This window comes from Camelus ferus, chromosome 7 (genome assembly GCF_009834535.1).
Source record: "Camelus ferus isolate YT-003-E chromosome 7, BCGSAC_Cfer_1.0, whole genome shotgun sequence".
In the NCBI taxonomy this organism is placed as follows: Eukaryota; Metazoa; Chordata; class Mammalia; order Artiodactyla; family Camelidae; genus Camelus; species Camelus ferus.
The window spans coordinates 78,540,028-78,555,780 of NC_045702.1; the positions used below are offsets into that span (position 1 = coordinate 78,540,028).

Consider the following 15,753-nt stretch of genomic DNA (forward strand, 5'->3'; position numbering starts at 1 on the left):
CATATCGTCAGCTCCTAGAACACACGGCAGGTGTGCAGCAAGTGACTTACTGAAAGAATGAACGAATGAACGAGTTCTTCCCCACATGGAGGCACAGTGTGCAAAGCACTTTACATGCTGGGTTGCTTTCAGTCTCCAACAGCCCCATGAGACAGAGACAGTGACGATCCACACCATCCAGAGGAACATCAGATTCATAAACTAGGAATTCACGGAATTGTACAAACCCAGGAAATGCAAGCACTTCACATAACTGTCTTCCCAATGTGTGATGTTAGATTGGTCATTTAGTGTTTTCAGGTTTCAGTTTCCTCCCATGAGGGAAAAATATCATATACCCAACTTTCTCCAAGTCCCATGTAAATCAGAAAGTCCTTGAAAATGAATCCCAGAATCATAGAGCCACGTGTTACTTCAGACAGCCTTTGAAGTCTAGCTCCTGATTCCACGGGACATTGCTAAGTGAAATATGCAGCAGTACATAAAAATGTATAAACATGAAATAGATTTTCCAAGGAATACATAAATGGTTCAATATTAGGAAATATATTAAAGCAATTCAGTCTCTCAAAATATTACAGGAGAAAGACTATATGCTCATATTATCAACCGCAGAAAAATATTCAATAAAATTCAATACTCATTCAAGAGAAAGCTTTTGGAAAACCAGAATCAGAAGGAAACTTCTTAAGCCTGATAAGAGAAATTTAGCAAAAATTTGTGGTAAATATCACAGTTTACAGTGACATGTTAGAAGCACTGCCTTTAAAAACCAAGAAGATGAGGATGACCCTCATCTCTGAAAGCAGCATTTTGGCTCCTTTCCTGATTGCCCATTTCTGTCCCCCTCTAACCTTAAAAGAACCTAATTATAGGAATGAGATCACTAAGCAATTAAAACTAACTCCTGACTTATGCTCTCCTGAACGCACACCATGCCCTGCCTAACCTGTTGCTTCTTTTCCTAGGTAAAAAGAAGAGTGAAGAATTAAGTAGTTAAGGAATGATCAGCTCTCTGCCCCCAACAGCCCCCTTAGCAATCCTGCAGGCAGACCACGTGGGCAAGATAACATCTGAAGAGAGAATGAGCCAGTCTGCAGGCAGCACTGTCCCGAGGATTCACTGAGATTTTCCCCCAACTCCTATTTTTCCCTTTAAAAACTGTCATGGCTGAGCAGAATCTTCAGAGTTGGCTGCTGGACACAGGTCCACCATCTCCCTAGACTGCTGGCTTTTCTGACAGAAGCATCTTCCCTTTCTACTGACGCTTGCCTCTCCAAGTATTGGCTTCTGAGCGGTGAGCAGCCGAACCTGAGTTCCCTAACATCACCACTGCTAACCAACAGTGTACCTGAGAGGTATGTATACCTCCTTTTTGCAAATGGCCCAACAGCAAAATATTATGTGGCTATGGTCTGAAAGTCTGTTTGACCAGGAGCTGCAAAACAATTAGTTGTCTAAAAAAATGATAATTACAGCTTGCCAAAATATAAATGTATAGGCCAACGAGGAGCCAGAGAACTTGACTTAGATTAGTTTACAAATCACATGCACAAAACTATGAATTAGAGTTTTCCCAGGTCAGGAAAGGATCTGTGTCCGGCATGCAGCTCCTACAGAGCTCTCAGCTGTGACGCCAGCATCACTCTTCTGCTGAGGTATCACCCTGGCCAGGTAATAATGGCAGAAAAAAAGAGAGGTATGAAGTCCCCGTTGGGAGCTTCACTCTGCAAACAACACTGTAAACATAACGTGTATACTTTCCAGGCTTTGGGTTTTTCGCCATTTTTTTTAAAGCTCTCCAGAGATTTTCACTGTTCTCTCAACAGGACAGTATTAAGAAGTTTTCTTTTGCTAAGCGGGGCCAACATTTTAGCGAAATGGAGACTCTTCTGTCTTTTCACGGGACTTAGAAACTCGTATGATATCTACATACATAAACACACGTATGGACGATGAGCCATGTTGCAGGAGTGGGGTGTGGGGGGTCTCACTCTTCCTTCCTCTGCCTGCAGTAAGCACACCTCTTCTGCTGATTAACCTAAGTATTCTGACCTGCACAGTTCCTGAGGTTCTGAACGTTCAGATTTCTCTAGGTAGGTTTTCCCCTCCCCCTGCTAAGGTGGCTTATTTGAGAGGGGAAACAATGAAGCTAAAAATCATTCCCTTGGCTACCAAGGTCCTCCCTGCCCTTTGAAAAGAGGAGGTACAGCGGGAGTGGGAAAGCCCTATCAGCCATAAAAACTGGCTCAGTCCTGACAGACTGTGAGTAAGAATCTTATAAATGCAACCTTAATAAGCCAATCATGACAATCACAAATATTCCTTTTCTGCTACCAAATGTTCTTTGGCCATGCTTTCTTTTTAAGAGTTTAAAAGTTTCCTGCCACCTTCCCAGTATTCCTCTATAAAATAATTTTTTAAGGAGGAGATGGTGGCTTTAGTTTGGTAAGTTTCATATGGAAGCTTTGCCCATGTCAGGAGATGTCAAGTGTACATTCACATCCAGATTCCCTTGACCCATAAGGCACCTGCCACTCCTGAAAGGCCGTATCTCTTGAGCTTGAGCCAGGCTTCTATGTCCAGTGACTGCAGAACTTCCAGATCTCCACTGCTTGAGCTTCAGCCTGCTCCCTGAAATCTGTAAGTCACTCCCTCCTGTCAAGGGGAGTTGGTGTACCCTGTTAGCAAAACCAACTGAGTATCACCTCTGGGCAACATCAAGGCACCAGATGCCTTGACTGGGAATTACTGCCTGAGAACAAAGTCTGAAGGCACTTCCAGGATGAGGACATCCTAAAACCCTCAGAAGCTGGAAGATTATAACGGGGGAAATGACTTAACAGACTGCCGAAACTGTTTAAAAATCATTCCAGGAACTGTCACATTTTTCAGATTTGCATAGGTATGTTTATAAGCTCACGGCTTGGCTGATAGCCACCAAAATTGTTGTATTTATTGCCTGTCACATTTCATCTTAGTCATTATACCTTACAAGTAAGACAGGGTATGTTAGAGGTTTTTTTAAAATGCTGATATAGCTACCTCTCCCCAGTATTCCCCATTGCCCCATTATCCTCCAATTAACCCATCCATCCATCCATCTCCACCTATATATCCATCCACTTAATTAATGCTTATCTAAGTTCTGTGGGTGAAAGAAATGAGGCAAATGCAAGTCTTGTTTTTATTGTTTATTTTGTTTTGGTGGTTTTTTGGGGGGAGATAATTAGGTTCATTTATTTAGTTATTTTTAATGGAGGTACTCAGGATTGAACCCAAGACCTCGTCCGTGCTAAGCACACACTCTACCCCTGAGCTATACCCTCCCCTCTGTAAGTTTTGCTTTTAATGGAACCTATAGGCTGACGTGGGAATAAGATGTAGATAAACAGTGCCAGGCACACCGTAAACACTCTACAGACAGAGCAATTTAAATAATTACAGTACAATCACGGGAAAGCCAATGCCATAAGAGATACAAAATGCCACCAGGATAGGTGCCTAAAGATGAGGTCTGGCTTTTGATGCGGAATTTGAGGAAAGATCACTTCTGACAGGTGATTGGCAACAGGAGACTGGAAGGCATTCCTGACTCAGGGAGAAGTGAGAGCAAAGACACAGAAGTGGGAAATCGTGGTGCATGTGAAGTATCAAGCCTCAGAAAGATACGGATGGATGAAACCTGAGTGCATATTGCTAAGCAAAAGAAGCCAGGCTGAGGAGGCTACGTATTTTCTAACTACATGACATTCTCTAAAGGTAAAACTAGAGAGACAATAAAAAGATCAGTGGACGCCAGGGGTTTGGTTAGGAGGGAAAAGCGGTTGGATAAGAAAAGCACAGGAAATTTTTTAAGGCAGTAAAACTATTCTGTATGATACTGTAATTGTGGGCAGCACACATGACACTATGCGTTTGTCAAAACCCAATGAAATTTACAAAAAGTAAATCTTAATGTATGCAAATCCGAAAATAATCATTTAAGAGACTGGGAGGAATCCTAGGATGAAATGCAGACTATGACAAAACAATCTAACCATATTACAAACTGTGTAAAACAACCTCACTGAAGTGGGAGGAGAAAAAAAGGTGCTGACCTAAAGCAACTTTGGAAATGAGAGGAGTCTATAAAACCAAAGGCAAAATAAACCATAGATACATGCTGTACCATTGATGAATTACATCCCATGGGAATATGGGTTAACAATTCTGACACTCCTATACATATACACTGGGATTGGACAATGAAGTAAATGGATGGTGGGTGACAGGAGACGGTTTCTCACTGATAGCATGAATTTACAGATAAGCAAGTGGAAGAGACTAGGATTATCCATGAGGTAATGGATTAGAGTGGGAGACATTAGTATGAACTCATGTTTAGCTTAACATAGATATAGATAATTACATATAGGAATATTGACAGATATGTATATAACACAAGATTCATGGGCTTATATATTTCCTTGCTCTGTCAGCTGAGAAAACCTGGAAGCGATGACACCCTAGTGACAACGAGCACACCTCGTGACCAGTCCTGGTTTCTAATACCATTTGCTCATAAAAGAAACCAGAGCTCCTTGGAAAAATGAATGATTCTAGGACTGAGGCAGGAAATACAGAAGATGATTCTGGAGGACCCACTGGTGCCAGAAAGCAAGAACGTGCTTTAAAGCAAAGCCCACCATGCCAGAGGTACGGCAAAGGGACACAGGAACCAACCAAAAGAGCTCCCAACAGCCAAAATGGGAACAATCTGAGAAACATGATGCATAAAGCAGCATTGGCTTATAATCCAAAGCGTAAAATAAATATCCATGAGGGCATACCAATATAAAGAAATGACTTAATAAATTGTAAAGTGACTAGAAAGAGACAAATCTCCTGTGCAAAAAAGTTCTGAATAATTTATGCAGATACTCCACCCTCAAGGAGGTGGCGCCTCTAGCTCCCTACTTCTTAAATATGAGCTGTTCACTAGTGACTTCCCTCCAAAGGGTTCAGTACGGAAGGTGCGGGGGTTAGGGGGGGAATCACTCTACAGTGGAGAAACCTGACACACACTACTTCAACAGGGTGATCAAGGGCAACATCAACCCGGTAAGTCCAGCTGACAGCAGGTACCCTTTATACGATGTGATGAAAATGGTGCTCTACCACTGTGGTCTCGCTCCCCAAAACCAATAACCCCATTCAAATAAAACATCCAACAAATCTCAACGGAAGGACATTTTCTAAAATATCTGCCCACTATTCCTCAAAACTGTCAAGGTCATGAAAAGCAAGGCAAGTCTTGAGAAACTGTCCCAGTGTCAAGAGAAGCCTAAGGAGACAAGACAACTAAATGTGTAGAATCCAAGTGGGATGCTAGAACAGGAAAGCAACATTAGGTAAGAGTCCAGGGAAATCTAAACAAGTGTACAAAGTTAATAATAGTGTATCACTGTCGGTTCATTCATTGTAACACATGTACTGTACTAATATGAGATGTTAATAATCAGAGAAACAGTGTGGTGTGTAAGGGAGTTTTCTGTACTACCCTAGTAATTTTTCTGTAAATCTGAAAGTGTTCGAAAAAATAAGATTTATTTTAGAACACAGATTTGAATAGACATTTTCCCAACAAAGTTACACAAATGGCAATAAGCACGTGAAAAGATGCCTGATGGTGTCACTCATTAGGGAAATGCCAATCAAAACCACAGCGAGATACTGCTTCAGGTCTACTCAGGATGGTTATAATAAAAAAGACAGACAATAACAAGTGTTGATGAGGATATGGAGAAATTAAACCCCTCATACATTGCTGATGGGGCTGTAAATTACAAGGCCACTTTGAAAAACAGCTTGTTCCTCAAAATGTTAAACACAGAATAACCAAATGACCCAGCAATCCTACTTCTAGAGAACTGAAAACCTACATCCACAAAGGAGCCTGTCCACAAATGTCCATAGCGCATTATTCATCACAGCTAAAATGGGAAACCAAACCAAATACCCATCAACTGATGAATGGATCAAAAAATGTGGTAACCTATACAATGGCACGTTTACTTAGTCACGTAGCCGGCACATTACATCATGAACCAACCTCGAATACATTATGCTAAGTGAAAGAAACCAGTCAAAAAAGGCTATTCCACTCCTATGAAATATCCTCAAAAGGCAAATCCATAGTAATTGAAGATACATTAGTGGTTGCCAGGTGCTGGAGAAAGGCGTGAGTGGGGAATGACTCCGAATGGATAGTTTCTTCAGGGATGATAAAAGTATTCTGGAATTAGATAATGGCGATGGACGCACAACTGAATTGTGTTTTTTCAAAGGGTGAAATGTACCACATGTGAATTAAATCTCAGTAAAGCTGCTGTTAAAAAATACATATTGCTCAAGCCAGCCAGTCCTTAGCTCATCCTGAGCTAAAAGCAGTAATTATGTCCGTAGGTGCCTGTGGTGCTGGGCTGTAATCTGTGAAGGCATCCGTGCACACCGCCCTGGGGGCCACCTGATAACTTGGCATTTAGTACATATTATTTTATTTAATCCTCATAGTCAATTCATGTAATTATCTGTGTTTTAAAGACTTAAAAGATTATCTGAATTTTAAAGAAACTGAGGCAGAGTTGGACTTTAAAACTAGGCAAATGCAGCCAACTGCCAGCTCTACACCACTGTATCTCACTTATCTCAACCCCTGAAATGCTAGCTTTCTCATCAAGTAACAGGACATCAAATAGTGTCCTGTTTACTTCAGAACTGTCTTTAGGATCAAATGAGATAACATGAAAATGGTTTGTAGCATATTAATTATTAATTTATTCTTCTTTTCATATCCAAATACATATTCAGAATGAAAATTACATAGTTAAATCATACAAACAGCACATCCTCGGTTACAGATTGAAAAGCCTGAACATGGAAACTATAAATAAAAGAGAGCTATAAAAATTTATAACTGCTTCAAATTTAAATATCTCATTTCCCCAATTTAGAAGTGATTTAAATTTTTCATGCGAAACACACTTTCTCTGGATATTTATGGGTTTTTTCTGAGGGGAGGGGGCCTAAAATTGCGCTTTTCACTGATGGATATTTAAGTAAGATATAAAAGGTGTTACGCATAATAAGTTGGCTCTCCATATCTGTGGGTTGCACATCCTTGGACTCAACCATGGATCAAAAATATTTGAGGGAAAAAAATTCCAGAAAGTTCCAAAAAGCAAAACTTGAATTTGCCACATGCTGACAACTCTTTACAAAGCACTTACATTGTATATATGTAAGGTATACAGGAAGATGTGCATAAGTTGTACGCAAATATTACTGCCATAAGGGACTTGACCATCCACAAGTTCAGTATCCATGCGGGTCCTGGAACCCATCCCCGTTGGATACTGAGAGATGACTGCACACCTCAGATTCATTACTTTGTGTCACTCTGGTTACTAAAAGGATAGGTAAAGCTGTTCTGAAAGACAATCACATATAAAATATACATCCCTGCCACTGAGTCACTAATGTAAAAGGCTTGTAAAATTACACATCCTGAATATCTGCTTATTTTTAAAAGTTATATACGAATATCTGTGTTTCCTAAACAGTGGCTTGCCAGTGTAATGCAGAGATGAAACACCAGCTCCACAGTCATATAACCTGAATTTAAATCTCAGCTCTGCCTTTTTGGTCAAAGTACTTAACCTGTCCAACTTTTAGTTTCCTGGAAATAACCAGCTGGCTTAACTAAACAGTTATACAGCTGGAATTCAAACCCAGATCTGTCTGACTCCCACTCACTGGATTATACCTACTTTACCACAATGATCCTTCGTTGTCTTAGAATGAAGCCTGGGAGATCATTAAGCAATCCCAGCATTTGCCATCCTAGATCAAAATGCATTCTCATCCATGATATTTTTGGACTCTGGGCAACAGTATCCAGGGATAAATGAGAAGAAACTAATGGAAGAACTTGGGGAAGAGATGTCATATACCTAATCCTAAATGTTAAAATAATGTATACCTAATTCTGCAGCACTAAGCTACCTTAACTAGAATGGGAACTAGAAACTCGGAAGGGGAAGTGGCTTTCTCAACTATCAGTCGGCGGGGAAGTCACATAGATTATAACACTGGAGGTGCCCTTAATGAACGGTGTCTGGCTTGACTCCAATCAAATAGTTTGATTATAATACCCAAAAAGCAAATGCCTTGAAACCCTGCTAAAATTCTAGGTTCATATTTTTAACACGTACAATTGAATAATCATATTAGATAAAATTATATATACACTCTCATTTTAAATTGATACCTGATTTAAATTTGAGGGAGGTACTTGATTTATTATGTGGCATCTTACCAAACACCTGGATTTTTAAGACTGATTGATTCCAAAATTAACAAGTGAAGTTCTATCTATAAAGCTCTTACACTAGTCACTAAATTTTTTTTAATGAATCCATTGTTTGCTCAGTAATAGAATTATCTGTGCTGGAACCCTATAGAATTTGGGGGGAGATATTTCATAGGCAGAGCTAAGCTAGATTTTGGGAATCTGCTAGAATTTTTCATATTTTTGCAAAACATGATCTTATCTCTAAATTCAATCTTCTTTTCTTATGTATCTAAAAGGAGATTCTCAACAAAGAACCCTGAGAAATAGCACATTTTGTAAGTGAAAATATTTTGAGGGGTAAAAAAAGTGCTTTTATGCAAATTCAAGGTGTCATAGAAATACACATTTATCCAAAATGGTTGGGAAATGAGGAAGCCCTGTTAGATCGAATCTTTTCATCTCTAATAGTTACCACGTAAACCACACGTAGATTATCTACCAGTGTCAAGCAATTATTAAAAAAACACCCAAGTACGAACATACCGTACAGTTTAACATTTTTCTTTCATGCTTTGAGGGAGTTCAGGATTTCCTTGTGCCTCAGTATCACTATTCTGCCTTTAAACATCACTGTACACAGTTCGATGAAAAGATGCTCACAATTTGAGCTTTAAGGCTGACTTGCTTCCAGACAGAGATCTAAACTTGAAACACAGTTTCTGAAGGATTAATTTCTACTCACAGAAATATGGGGGAAACACTTTTAAATGTGACTTGACTCACAAGCACAGTTTCTTAAAACTTGTCAAAAGCCATCTGACTTGCTAAGTCCATACACACAGACACACACACATGTACTCAATGTTTCTGAAACAAAGTAAGAAATATTCTCCACTGAAAAAGAGAAAAGATCTTAAGAGAACAAATGAGCAGCGTGTAATTTAAATGTCTCTCTCCAGATCACACTCATGTGGCTGTTTGGTTTGCAAATCACAGTAGCCCAGTGAATGTGACCAGACATATAGTTCACTTGGATGTTGCTATGGAACTCCTTCCTTAACTGAAAATTAAATTTCTCCATCTGTTTGCATGACTGTATTCACTGCAGTGTGGAGGGCCAGCTGATCTAACAAACATGCCACTGAACAGATTTCTCAAACCAGGAAAAAAAAAAAAGCATGAAGTAAAGCAAATATTAGAAACCGTATAATTCTGAAAGATTCATTCTCCAAGAGGCACACTAGTGTTGATAAAACTGGCAGAACTTTATTTAGGTATACACTCTCACGCAGGCAACCTATGACAGAAGCTTCTCAACAGCACAATGAATAGGATCTGCTCTAAATCCGAATGTTGACTAGTCCTGTGATCAACTAAAAAAGGGGGCACTTGACAAATAATTTGGTCCTGATTTGGGCTGTATTTTAAAAATACCAAAAAAGATAATAAACCATGTTAAAATACTAAATTTATTCCATATATTTCCCCCTTTTGTAAAGCCAAATTTAAGATCCTTCAATGACTAGACCACTGTGATACAGACCATTAGCTTTATTGTAATTGTTTAGCTTATCACACATTTATAATGTAACTCATGTTAACAAGCCCCAGAATTTTCAAAGGCTCGAAACCTAATTCCAATTAATTTCAATTATCTGAGTAATTTTATATTCACAGAATTATAACTACTAGACTATAAACTTATCTACCCACAATCACATAAATTTCATGACACCAATTTATAATTCTTGACTATTTACATTAGTAAATTTACACATTTGACAAAATATTATATAGAATGAATTACTGATAATATATTCTAGAAAAGTTTTAAAGCATTTTATGACATAGCACCCACTAGAAAGTCCTTCAAAGCATTTTTCTTAAAAAAATTTTTTTTAATTGATTTACTTAAATTCTGTTCCTAAGGAGAAATCCACAGATGCAGTAAACATTATTAGCTCATTATTTTTCTCCAAGTCAAATACTTTTTGTTCCCAAATAGTTTCTTAGTTATTTGTTCATACCATGCTTATAAAATTTGTTTTCTTTTCTGAAAGTAATTTTACTTACAGACAAGTTTTCCCTCCCCTACTAGCCTAAGAAGTCCTGAGAGCAAAACATTGCTGTGTCTTACCTAAAATGTTTGTTAAAATGAATTAGCCATCTTTGAATTCTCCCTATCCCAATAAACTTACATTTTTATAATAAACTATACATTTGCTGATTATCCTTAACATATAGCCTCGTGCTAAATTTTCCCTTTGAAGCCATAATGCTTCAGATATTTTGTTCAGAAACAAAAATTTTAAGAGAGGGTATATAGTTTTTCAAAGTCTTAAACCTTGCCTTTAGCATTATTTGGAGAAAATGCTGTTTGATAAATAAAATATGCAGTCTTAATAATTTTATAGTAACGAAAACTAAGGGTTTTTTTTAAGTTCTTAACAGACTGTTATGAATTAAAAATTCATTCCAGCTGTCTGAAAATATTTAGAAATAGAGTCATTCATTCTGGGACTGCTGATTTATTTTCTAGACTTGGTGAAGAATTCAATCATATTTATCTATACCTTACCATTATTTTTCTAACATAAAATTATCTGAAGGTGCCCCAAAGACACAATGTAACTGATGCAAATAATTACTGGAAAGGAATGCAGTGTAGCACTACAATCTTGGGAAAGAGCCAACCTTGGGTTGGAGAACCAGGGTTCTCCAAAGTTCCAAGATAAAGCTGTTCCAGACACTCTGGGCTTAGAGGACATGATTGTACACTTGGAGGGCTTTCTTTTCATCTCACTTGCTACGCCAAGTGTCTCAGAGCCCTCAGGATCAAAATCAGAGTCAGGCAGTGGAGAAGGTTGTCCTGGATAGCTTCAAGACTCCCACTGTTTTCTGGTCCCACTATGCAGGAATCATTTCCAAAGATAATAGGCATGAATGGCAAAGAAAAATTATTCTGATAAGAGGAATTAAGTAAACGAAAGAAGGATATCTTATCAAAATTTTTAGGACAATAAACCAGCAATCAGCATGTCATTTCTACAAACATTAATAAAATCGTAACTTTTTCAGATAGCCAAATACTTCATTCATTAGCCTCCCCTTTCCTTGATATTATAAGAAGTACCTCTTTCTACATGCTCCAAAGTGGCAGCAAAAGTAGAATGGATAAAAGTCCAACATTCGCTGCATCTATTTCTGGAACACATCTCCCACATCATATATATACAAGTTGAAGCTTCAAGACTGTGGTTAATTTTAAATCGAGTCAAGATGGCCGCCCACCCACATTTCTAGGCTTAAAATACATCTCTCATAGCCGCTTCCGCACACCTTGCAGAATTCAAATACACTTGCAATCATACTAATGAGACTTCTCCAACCAGCTCCTGCTTACATCAGCCTCCAAAGACTTGCTTGGCTTTTTTTTTTTTTTTTTTGTACTTAATGTTATCCACTAAAATTGGATTTCCTCCTTAAGAAACAGAGTGATCTGTCACAGACTATAGATCTACATGAAACAGAATTATAGAAATGCCTGCTGCCGCCTATAAAGACAAAACTTGTGTTTTCAGATTAAAAACAGAAGTAAAACCAAGGATGAAAGATTCTGAGACCTTCAGCAAACTTAAGTTATAAGATGAGAACTAATTTTACCTAGTGGATGTTAGCCACCAGCCTACTGGTCATAAAAACACCTTAGTGGAACAGTTACAGTGCTCAGGCAATAAAGAAAGGGAGAAATTGGGCTAAAATGTATTTCCTTGGATATTTCTCAAAAAAAAAAAAAGGGAAGAGAAACTTTGCTGTTTTAATTCCTGATCAGCAACATCCTTCTAACATTTTGCCACTAGAGCTACTATGAGGGGAGGGGATTAAAAGGTCTTTGGCCCTCTCCACACTTCTCCTCCATGAGTAATCCACTCAGCATCCTCTGGTGGTAAAAGCAAGAAGCCCTCCCATGCCTTGGGCCAGAGCCACGTGCCCTCGCCCAGTCTACTAGAGCCTTGTGCATTAGTTCCTCAGCACAAGCCCAGCTTTTCACAAAAGAGTAGAACCTGATTCGCAAGTCTTCGTTCCTTGTGCTGAGACAGCTCCTGGGAATCTCCCAGGATGCTGAGGGTTCACGCCAGCACTCCTGCATCCCAGGTACAGACCATCTAATAGAACTACAGTCCCTGCCATGACCAAGGAGATCAACAACTGTGCTCTTTCACAAAGCGAGACGCGTGACCAATGGGTCAAGGCTGGCCAGTGGGTGGTCCAGATGCCGGGGCATGGAGGGCGTGCTCAGGCACATACGCATCTCCAGGGCTGCCCTGGGGGAAAGGATACATTTCCTTTGTAGGTTCAAGAGAACTTGATGCCATAAAAAGCATTCTTAAAAATTTGGGATAAGTAAATGGATTTTTAAAATAAATTATTAATAACTACTTACTGAACATCCCTAGATGTAAGGTACTAGAATGGCCACTGGGGATATACAGATGAATAAGATGCTGCCCTGATCCAGAAGCTCATCCAGCTGGAGCTGGAGCTCCACTAACATACATATGCACCAGTAATAAAGTTCCACAGACGGCATGGGGAAAGTGCTGTGACAGAAGCCATGAACTTTGGAAACGCTGGGAAAGAGGGTTAATCCTGAATTCAGAAAAAAGCAAAGGCTTTGAGGGCCAGGGAACCAATCATATAAACAAAAGCAATGAAAACCACAATTTTAACGCATCGAGACGTATCATTCCCCAATGTTCAGAGCAGCATTATTTACAACAGCCAAGACATGGAAGCAGTCTAAATGTCCATCAACAGATGAATGGATAAAGAAGTTGTGGTCTACATATACAGTAGAATACTACTCAGCCAGTAAAAAGAATGAAATAATACCATTTGCAGCAACATGGATGGACTTGGAGACCATCATACTAAGCAATGTAAGCCAGAAACAGAAAGAAAAATACTATATATCACTCATATGTGTAATTTTTTTAAATGACACAAATGAACTCATTTGCAAAACAGAAACAGACTCACAAACATGGAAAACAAATTTATGGTTACCAAAGGGGAAAGGGGGTGGCCAGGGATAAAATGGGAGTTCAAGATTAGCAGATACTAACAACCCTATATAAAATAAACAACAAGGTCCTACTGTGTAGCACAGGGAACTATAGTCAATATCTTGTAATAGCCTATAATGAAAAATAAAATGAAAAAGAATATATACATGTACAACTGAATCACTATGCTATACACCTGAAATTAATACATTATAAATCAACTATACTTCAATGTTTTAAAAGAAAAAGGAAGAAGTCTCACTCTTTATATGAACGTGTTAATGAATTTTCTGGTAAAATGCGAAAAAGCCTCTTCAAAAAGAGGTGGAAGGACACTGGTGTGAACAGAACCTCTGTACTGGGATGCAGACCTGTTCAGAGGACACAGGAGTAGCTGCCTCTTATTTGCACTTGCAGACCCAAATGTACCACGGGGTGGAGTTGCTCCTCCTGGAATGGGCTGATGCAAAAGCACAGAGGGCCAGGAAGGTGGGAAGTGACGAGCCAAAAGCACTTCTGGTTGCAGCAGGCTGATGTCGTCCAGAAAGTCCTGCACCAGGCCCACTGAGTATGCATCGGCCTTACCCACTGGCATTGCGGAGGGTGCCACGTAATGACACGAGGGCAAGGCGTGTGAACTATGAAGCTTACAGCTACTACTGGGATGCAAGTGAGTAGACCACATGCATTTGGATTTGGGGTGATCGGAAGGTAAATTCCTAAGTTACCGCGGGGGTGGAGGGTGTTCAATGATGTTACGTGGGAAGTGTCATGGTAACCACTTTTATTCTAAATGAGGAACACGTTTAAGCTCAGATTTTAAGACGGTCACCTTTTGGCAAAGCTCGTTTTAAAATGTCCTTCCCATCTATAAAGATTGCAAACAAACAAACAAAACTAAAACAAAGCAAAACAAACAAACAAACAAACCAAAAACCAAAAAACAGTGATGCCAGTAGAGAGGAACACAGCCACCAAACAGAATTAAAAGACAGCACGTTCAGATTAGAGAGACAGAGAAGTGTTTCATGTAGCCATTTTTTTTTTAAAGCAGGGAGCCAGTATTTTGCCAAGCACATTAGGGAAAAGAAAAGCCTCCTCCTAAAATAATCTTGTACTTAAACGCTATTCTTGAAAAGTTGAGCGTAGGGATACAGAATACGATACAAAGAATATGATTCACACTCAGTATCTCAGTGCTGAATGAATGAGTGACTCTATACCTAAAGCACCATTCTCTCCCCCAAAATAACTAACACCAATCTTCAAAGTCCTTCAAGGGTGAATCAGTCACAACTTTCAAGAATCCAGACATACTTCCACGTGACATATCTCAAAGAAAGGCTAACATTAGAACGTTTCCTTGTTAGACCTCTGAGGGTTTAAAACTACTCAAAACAAACCTAGAAATGAACGCATCATAGTCTTGAAGACACGGTCATCACTTTTCTCTATTCCAAGATAACCAATTCCTACAGAACAAAAGACACAGGAGATAAAGGGACATCTGTCTCTCCAGAGACATTTCAAACTTCACTGAACCATCATGTATCTTGAGCCCTATGCTGATCTGATACACAATCAAAACAAGGATATCAAAACCAGCTAACCCCATAAATACCATTATGCTTAATAGAGTCTTCATTCCACTGTCCTCCAAACAGATTCTTCTGTGTCATTTGGTACGCACCAGCACGAGAAGTTTAAAAAATGTCATCTGTCCAATCTCCTGGAGAGGAAATCATGAGAACCAAAACAGCTCAAGGGCAAAAGAAATAAGTAGAGGATAAAACACACCGAAAGTGCCTGAGAAATTACTAATAAAGCCCAGGGACATTTAGAACTGACTGTATTAACCAGATGTATGCGGATGGTTAGCCTCATTTTGATCTTAAACTGCCACTGACTCAAACACCCCAGTGATACAGTTAAGCCGAGATGGACATCTACTGGTGTTTGGTTGTCTCATACCCATCCTTGTTTGTAAGTGCACCACATATTTCTTTTGGGGGGTTATTTCAACCCTGGATATAATCTGGAGGGGCTCTGAATCCAGTTCCCTGATCTCCCCAACCACGGGGCAGCTAGGTAACCCCAGCTTGATCAGTCAAATACCTACCTGGGATTCAAATTCTGAGCATGGTGCCTAGGAGACTGAAATGATGGACGTCTGCGCATTTGATCACTGTCCCCCTGGCCAGACTGTTCTGTCATAAGATAATACCCATTATTCCTCCAGTCTGCCGTCTGGAAGGGACCTGGTTCCTGCCATATACAAGTCTGGTCACTGAAGCATCCTATAAATTCTGTGTTCCCATAGTGGCCATTCACTAAATTGCCTTTCCTTTAAGT

The 15,753-nt window shown here is 39.3% G+C and overlaps 1 protein-coding gene across 13 annotated transcripts in view; it reads right to left on the reverse strand.

The window, feature by feature from the left end:
* Window positions 1-15,753, reverse strand: part of NRCAM (neuronal cell adhesion molecule) — a 268,306-nt gene that overhangs the window by 179,164 nt on the left and 73,389 nt on the right. The window lies entirely within an intron of this gene.